This window comes from Lipotes vexillifer, unplaced genomic scaffold, assembly GCF_000442215.2.
Source record: "Lipotes vexillifer unplaced genomic scaffold, Lipotes_vexillifer_v1.1 scaffold490, whole genome shotgun sequence".
In the NCBI taxonomy this organism is placed as follows: Eukaryota; Metazoa; Chordata; class Mammalia; order Artiodactyla; family Lipotidae; genus Lipotes; species Lipotes vexillifer.
The window spans coordinates 1,067,394-1,075,954 of NW_006796397.1; positions in this window are offsets into that span (position 1 = coordinate 1,067,394).

Consider the following 8,561-nt stretch of genomic DNA (forward strand, 5'->3'; position numbering starts at 1 on the left):
AACAGCCCTTCAGCCGGTCTACGAAGGGATTTGGCCATCCCCTCTACCTTCCTTATCACCCCTCGCCCTCACCCCTCCCCACACCCATCCTTCCCTCTCCCCAGCCCTCTGGTCTTTTCTCTGCTCCACCACAGCCCTAATCTCAAATTCCTCACTTCCAGCACCGGGTAGTTTAACATTCTCCCGCTATCTACTTCCTTGCTCTCACCCCTGTCACCCTGGCAGCTTATCACAGTTTTTCTCAACACACTTCCATCCCATAAGAGGAGTTCTCATGTCTGTTGTTAAGTTGTCTTATCAGCCAGTTTGTTACAAGTCGTTGCTCTGAGCTGCACCTCTCTGACTATTCCTCCTGTCTTCAAAACGTCCTGCCTTTCTCCTTCCCTCTGAAAATGCCAAATCTCCAAGCTTAATCCTCACTCCTCTGGCCCCCTTCCTTCTCAGCCCAGCCACTAGTGACCTCATTTACTTTCAGGGCTTTGCCTGCAGCCTTTCTGTAGCCACTCCCAGATCTCTGCCTCTGATTACCACTTCTGCCTCTCACCTCCAGCTAGCTTCTGGGCATTTCCACTTGTCCTGTCATCTCAAGACACACCTTAATGTGTCTGAGAGCAAAGCTCACCTAAGCATAACTAGTCGTGGCAACAGCTTCCTAAACGGTCTCCCCACAGACCTCTGGTGCCTCCACCCTCACTTTCTCTTCTCCATTACTAGACTAGTTTTCCAAAGTGTAGTTCTGATCTTATTGCTCCTCTGTTCAAAACCCTTCTCGCTGTCTTCTTAATACAGTCTTAGACTTCCTTTCAAGATCTACCACAATCTAGACCCGACCTGCCTTTCCAATACAGGCCCTGGAATCCAACGTGAATTCAAATCCTCACTCTCCATTTACCAGATGTATGACTTTGGGAAAGCTAATGTAAACTCTCTGGCCTCTGTTTATGTTAAAGATATCCATATTTTGGCCCTTCTCAGGAAGTACTAAGATGTTATATATCCTAATGCTGGCACCAAGTCTGTCCTTACTAAGTTGTAAATTTCTTCTTTTTCTTTATTTTATTGAAGTATAGCTGATTTATAATGTTTTGTTAATTTCTGCTTTACAGCAAAGTGATTCAGTTATACATATATATACATTCTTTTTCATGTTTTTTCATCACAGGATGGTTTATCACAAGATATTGAATATAGTTCCCTGTGCTATACAGTAGGGCCTTGTTGTTTATCCATTCTGTATATAGTAATTTGCATCTGCTCATCCCAAACTCCCAATTCATCCCTCCCCAACTCCCCCTCCCCCTTGGCAACCACAAGTCTCTTCTCTATGTCTGCGAGTCTGTTTCTGTTTTGTAAATATGTTCATTTGTGTCATATTTTAGATTCCACATATAAGTGATATCATATTGTATTTGTCTTTCTCTGGCTGACTTACTTCACTTAGTATGATAATCTCTAGGTCCATCCATGTTGCTGCAAATGGCATTATTTCATTCCTTTTTATGGCTGCATAGTATTCCATTCTTGCACCCTCAGCCACAAGTCATAGCTATCTTCAAGGTCTCTATGATACAACCTAAAGTTTGATAGCCAGAAAGTAAAATGGAATGACAATGTAGTAATAATGCAGTCAACCAAGTGGCTGGTTAGCTATATGGAGAGCAGTTAGTGGGGGCTGTGAGGAGAAGTGGGTAGAGTTCGGGAAGGAAGGCTTGTTCCCTTTTCTTGGAAGTTCAGATGCTGAAAGGTAACTGGAGATATGGGGAGGAAGGGCTAGATCCCAAATGCTGGCTGCCTCATAGCATCTGAATTCAAACCAGAGTTTACATCTCATCTCTGCCACTCTCCGGATGTGTATATTAGAGCAAATCACTTAGTTCCTTGAGTCATAGTCTCCTCATCATACAATGGAGGGTGGCGGGGGAGGGGTACCCATCTTAAAGGCTGTTGTAATGATTAGTTGTGTAATGTGTAACACGTGCTTAGCTCAATGCTTGCACTCGAGAAATTTGTTTGTGTTATTATGACTATGTACTGAGCTCTGGATAATGTAAAAAGTAGCCTACAATACTGCACATTTTCCTAAAGTCAACAATTATTTAGCACCTAGAATGTGCTAGGCATCGTCTCAAAGGCATTGCCTTTTGCCCTCAAGGAGCTGGAGCGTCCCAGGAGAGCCACAGGTAAGCAGCTCCCATTGGGCAGCATGATGAGTGGTGTAGCAGGCGTGTAAATGCAGTTAAGTCATCCCTAGATATCTGTAGGGGACTGGTTCTGTGGACCAAAAAAGCCCAGAAGGCTACAAATAGGAAAACTGTTTATTTGGGGTCTGAAAAACTGCATTTTGGGAGACAGATTCAGGTAAAGCCAAAAGAGTGTTCCAGGGAAAAGAAAGAGTCAGGGGCTTATAAAGGCAAAAGCCATGAGGCTGTACTCTGACAAAAGAAAAGAAATATTTGTCCTTAAGGGATAGGCTGTCACCAGTTGTTTTAAGGTAAGGGTCGGGTAAGCATCTTGAGTTTCTGGCAGTTGTTCTGGGTGCCTGCGTTTAAGACAATAAGTGGTCAAAAGTTCAGATTCTATGCGGGCGAGATGTGTACAAGTCACACTTCCTCAGTGGCCTCCCAGCTCCATTTAGAGAGCTCTCTTAGCAACACTGGTGCCATTTTGATTTTCCTTTCAGAGCTCCAGGACTCGTGTGCAGATACCAAAATCCATGGATGCTCAAGTCCTTTATATAAAATAGTGTAGAACAGTCAGCCCTCTGTATCCACAGGACTAATTGTACTTCTCTGGAAACACAGGCGCTCTTTCTACCAACTAGCATTTTCTGAGCACATTCCAGGTGCCAGACACTGTTCTAGATGCTGAAAGTTCAAAAATGAATATGATTCCTCTGTTTAAATAGTTCATAATATAGTAGGAAATGACAGCTGTGTCTCCAATAACTACAGTGTGTTCCAAGAGCTCACCTAGATGTCCATTCACACTACACATGGGCACAGGGAGGATGCAGTCAGATTCACCTGATGACAGGAAGGGTTTCAGGAGGTGAACCTGAGCCGAGTCCTGAGGCAGGTGACGCCCAAGAAGAATTGAGAGCACTGTGGGGAAAGAGATTTTTGAGTGGGCACCGAGGCCTGAGAGGCCCATGATGTCATTGGAGGTCTTAGGGGCAGGGAAGGATCAAGAGCCATTGAAATGCATGGGAAGTAAGGATGGATAGATCGGCTTGAGGGTGCCTTGGATATGCCACCAACACCAAAGAGCTCTTTGGTTTATCCTTCAGGCAGCGGGAAACAGGAAGGAATTTAAGCCTATCCTCAGTTACATTCCAAGCCTGGATAATCTTACAGAGGCTGTCTGAGACCTTCCTCTCTGTTTTCAAATCCTTGCAAAAAGAAAAAACTACCATCTGGTTGGTCTTGAAGAATACCAAAGGCTGCAAGGAGAAGCCAAGCGTGGGCAGACTGACAATGCCCAGAGCAAACTTGGCCTTGCATAATGAGACTCATAAACAGTAATGTGTTGCTTTAACTTGTCCTTGGCATGGGAGACCTCAGGGAAACCACCCAGACTCATTCTCCTTTGTCCCTGCCTCTTCCTCTTCTTTCACACCCTAGTTTCTTCCTTTGCTGCCATTTTTTTGATGGACCAGCTGATTCCGGGAAACTTGCCTTGTTTAGAGTCTGGAAAGTCATAAAGGAAACCACTCAATTAAACTGAACTCTTAGTGTCATTCTCGAGTCAAAACCTCCCCCCTCTGCCTCTGCCCCTTGTGGTTTGGGGGGGGTGCTCATTTGGAGGTGCTGTGGGTCTCAGGGCACAACAAGATGTACAGTTTGTATCTGCCCACGCTCTCCGAAGCCGGCTCCTGGCTGAGCGCGGCTGCTGGCTTGAGTCACGTGGGCTGGATGGTCCAGACCAGAAGATGCAGAGGAGGACGTGGCTGGACTCAGCCAAGTGTCCCTGTCTGACCTCTTGCTCTTTTTCTGTCCCCAGAGGAAAGGTGGAGCTTTCCTGCCCACAGAATTTAATTTCCTTTTCCCATTCTTCACAATGCTGCATTCCTGTCCTACCTCCTGGGGAGAATGGGACTCGGTGTTTCACGTGGCTAGCACTCTGCAGAATCCCTTTTTTTTTCTCAAAACCAAGGACTTTGATAGGCCTACTGGGAAAGCTACAGGTTGAAAAGCCAGAGGTTATCCGCCTCCTCTGCTGGTACCATCTCTTAGTTTATTTGCACTTCCTGCCTCTCTCAGGGTGAGGCTCAGGTTCTGTCAGGACCCCGTGAGCCTGCCATGGTGGAAGCATCTCTGTAACCCATGCTCACCCTGACTACACCCAGGGAGTCCCTTGCTCTTCCAACCACTTTCAGACCTAGAGGAAACACCGCCCCATAGTGACCGCTGCCCAGAGCTGACCAGGTGACACAACCTGGAAGTGAGGGGGAGTTCATGCCGGCGGGATTTACTTGAACCAAAGAGAGAAAGGAGACCCAAGGATCCTCCCTGCTATGGATCATTCCGAGGCTCAGTTGTTTGTTATGCCCTGCCAGAGCTGTCCCATGTCACCAAGAAACCAGCTGTGCTTTATCGTGAAGCTGTGACCAGCTCGTTAGCAAGTATTCACTTTCCTCCTTCCCTGCCTTGCTTTTCTTTTCCCCTCATTTTCACGACCTTCCCACACTGCACCTCCCAGAGAAGCATTAGCAGGTAAGCTTTACCTCAGATGGTTTTCTAGGGAATCCACTAATAGTGGTCCACTGACCCATTAATTTGGTTGGTTTGTTTCTGGGTTGGCCTGGGCAGGTTTGTAATCACCTCTTCTCTCTACAGCCCCAAAAGAAGGTCATTCCTTATTTCCGCCTTGGAGGAGTACACATTCAGATCTATAGATCCCTGGAAAGCATTTAGTCAGACGGAGAGCCGTCACAGCACTATTAACAAGAAGAAAAAAAAAAAAAAAAAAGATTGGAAACAATCTAAGCTTCCAGAAAGCAGACAGTGTTAGTTTAAATACTAGATAGACATTTAAAATAATGTTACAGACATAGTTCTTGATAAACAAACTTATTTATGATGTGTTAATTGAAAAAAATTAAAATCTAAGGACAGTGTGATCTCACTTTTGCAAGAAACAAAAAAAATATCTCTTCATAGAGAAAAATTGAAGGAAGTTATATGTCAGATGCAAGCAGAGGTTGTCATCTGGTGATGGGATGATGAGTGAGTTATCCTTTATTTTTTACATGTATCAGTATTTTATTTTTTTCTCTAAGAAATATACATGAATTTTGATTTTTTTAATTAAAAGATAAAAAAGTACCCTGGACATGGTGCTTACAAATGCACATTCTCCAGCAATATTCTGTCACTTTAGAAGGAACAGGAGATGAAGAACCCAGAGAGATTCGGGAAGACTAAGGATAACAGAAAGGCTTTTATTTTTTATGAGAATTATTAAGAGGAAATGGTTTTTAATTATTCCAATGATGTATATTTGTTGAAGTATAAAGGTAATATGTCTATATCTCTATCAGGAGAAAGGTTATATTATTGCTGTTGTAACTATCTTTTATGAGGCGGTTCATAAAGCATGCCCATGGGGCTTCCCTGGTGGCGCAGTGGTTGAGAATCTGCCTGCTAATGCAGGGGACACAGGTTCGAGCCCTGGTCTGGGAGGATCCCACATGCCACGGAGCAACTAGGCCCGTGAGCCACAACTACTGAGCCTGCGCGTCTGGAGCCTGTGCTCCTCAACGAAAGGCCGCGATACTGAGAGGCACGCGCACCGCGATGAAGACTGGCTCCCGCTTGCCACAACTAGAGAAAGCCCTCGCACAGAAACGAAGACCCAACACAGCAAAAATAAATAAATAAATTAATTAATAAACTACTACCCCCAACATCTTCTTTAAAAAAAAAAAAATAAATAAAGCATGCCCATGGATTTCATTACTTTATTACAGTTAATAACTGTATTCCTAAAATAAACATATTGTTCCTTAAATACTTCTTTTGGTATACGTTTTAGTTCTTGAGAATTTTTAAGAATAAACCACTGCATTTGTACAGGATGGGGGCAAATGATGGGCAGACCACTTATTCAACATACACTAAGCTTTGTCCATTTTTCAGAAACTAAGCTGGGTCCTGGGGAATCAGAAGTTGAAGACATACCCTTCCTTCAGTGAGCTGGTAGGGGACAAGGACCAGTGAACCGACATCTGCAGTTGATTGTAGTGGGCATTCTATGCCCAGGGCTCCAATGGGCCACAGAAGGGCATGCAATCCAGGCTGGAGACATGAGTGGTTAGGAGACACTTCTCCAGAGTAGGTGAAAGCTGATCTGCAGGATATGTGGGAATTAGCCAAAGAAAAGGAGAAGGGCGTTCTACGTAGAGGCTAGGAGGTATAGAAGAGAGCAGATACAGGAACTGGAGAAAGCTAAATCTGTTGATCAGTTGTGTCCAGAACCATTTGTGGTGATGGAAAAGTTTTATATCGGCGCTGTTCAAAAAGTTAGCCACTCACTATGTGTGGCTGTCGAGCAGGTGAGGAACAGAAATTTTAACTTTGTTTCATTTTTAAAATTTAAGTAGCCACATGTGGCTAGTGGCTACTGTGTTTTTAAACCACTTTATTAAGGTATGATTGACATACAAAAAGCTGTGCATAATTGATGTATACAGCTTGATAAGTTTGGAGGTAAGTGTATAGCTGTGAACTCATCACCACAGTCTATGCCACAGACATATCGATCATCTCTAACAGTTTCCTCCTGCACTCTGTTATTCTTTTTTGTGTGTGATGAGAATGCTTAACATCAGATCTAGTGTGTATTGAACAGCACAGCTCCAGAAGAAATCTGCTGCTAGATCAGGTATGTTGCTTTTTTCTAGTGAGTTTCATTTTCATCCTGAAGATGAAAAGGAGTCACTGCAAAATTTCAAAACAGAATAATTACATGCAGTAGACTTAGGAGAAACATTACTTGCAAATTTGGAAGCAAAGTAATCTGGCGGGCTTTTAACATGCATTCACTTTCCATAACCTTCTTAGAGAAGGTGACAAAAAAGAAGTGTATAAAAGAAACATTGCAATAAAATGTATTTTTGGAAATGATCTGACAGTGGAAACTACGTAACAATTAGCTCACCTACAAACCAATAAGTAAAAGATAGCCATCACATTAGGAAATTGAGTACATGGCATTAATGAACCATTCCCTAAGGCTCGCATACAAATGGCCAATTAAACATGTTAAACAGTGTTCAGCCTCACTAGTATTGGTACATTCTTTCTGGAGACAAGTTTGGCAGTATTTTAGCAAAAGACCTGAAAATGTTTAAGCCCTGTCAGCCAACTCCTCCATTTCTGGGAATTTGCCATAAAGAAGTAATTGGGATTTCTTGCAAAGATTTATGTACAAGGCTGTCTATGTCTCTATTACATATAACAGTGAAAAAAAATGACAACAACCTAATTGTGGTTCCCAATAGATTTATTAACTAAATCATGATACATCTACACAACTGGACACTACATAGCCACTAAACGTCACGTTGTGTATGAATACTTACCTGCATGGAACAAATATCTGTGATATATTTTTTAGTGGAAAAATAACAAATCCCTATTAAAATGTAAGATTTAAGTTGAATATAAAAAATTGTGTAAATAAAAAAATATTTGAGGGATATTCACCAAAATGTTAATGTTTATCACTTAGTAGTGTGATTAAGGGTGATCTTTGTACTTTTCTTTATGTTTCTCTGTATTTTATAATTTTCTACAATGAAAATATATGGAATTTAAAACAGAAGAGCATTTTTTTAAAAGTTGAGGTTGTTAATTATGTGGGTAGAGTTTAAGTGTGACAGAAGCAATTGCAAGTATGTAATTGCCACAATTCTGCTATGCTAGATAAAATAGTAAAGTGGTGGCAGACATGTGCTTGTCTAGACTTGTGGACAGTAGAGGTCTGAAAGAGGCTAAGTGACTTTGTAGAGTCCTTTCCAGAGACTCTTCCCTGCTGTTGGTAGCAGCAGAAGTGCTTTAATTAATCAAGATAAAATGTTTTCAACTAGAGATAACTATGAACATGAAGATGATCTTACAGACAAATATGTGGATGGTTTACAAAGAGCAGGGCTTTTCCTTTGTTAGGTTCTTCCTAATATTTTAACCCAGATGTGTCAGGAAAAGACAAGAAGAAAGTGGCAAAGAAAGCTTTAACCAGAGACCAAATAACCAGAAAATTCAGTTAATCAGAAATTCTTCTGCCTTTGATTTTTAGGAGAAAATGGGAAATCACAAAAAAAGTGACTCTAAATTGAGGATTGCTCATCACCAACTTTCAGGACACTTCTCAAGGATTTATCAATTCAGACTAGTCTATAGGCTTCATACATGAATATTAATCATTCTATCCAATGAAAATAATTCCTAATGGTGAATCTGAATTTCCAGAAGGATTTTCATTATCAACTAAAACAGATTAAATTACATTCTATATACTCTACTTACTACTCAGAAGGAAAGGAGGAAAGGAGGGAAGGA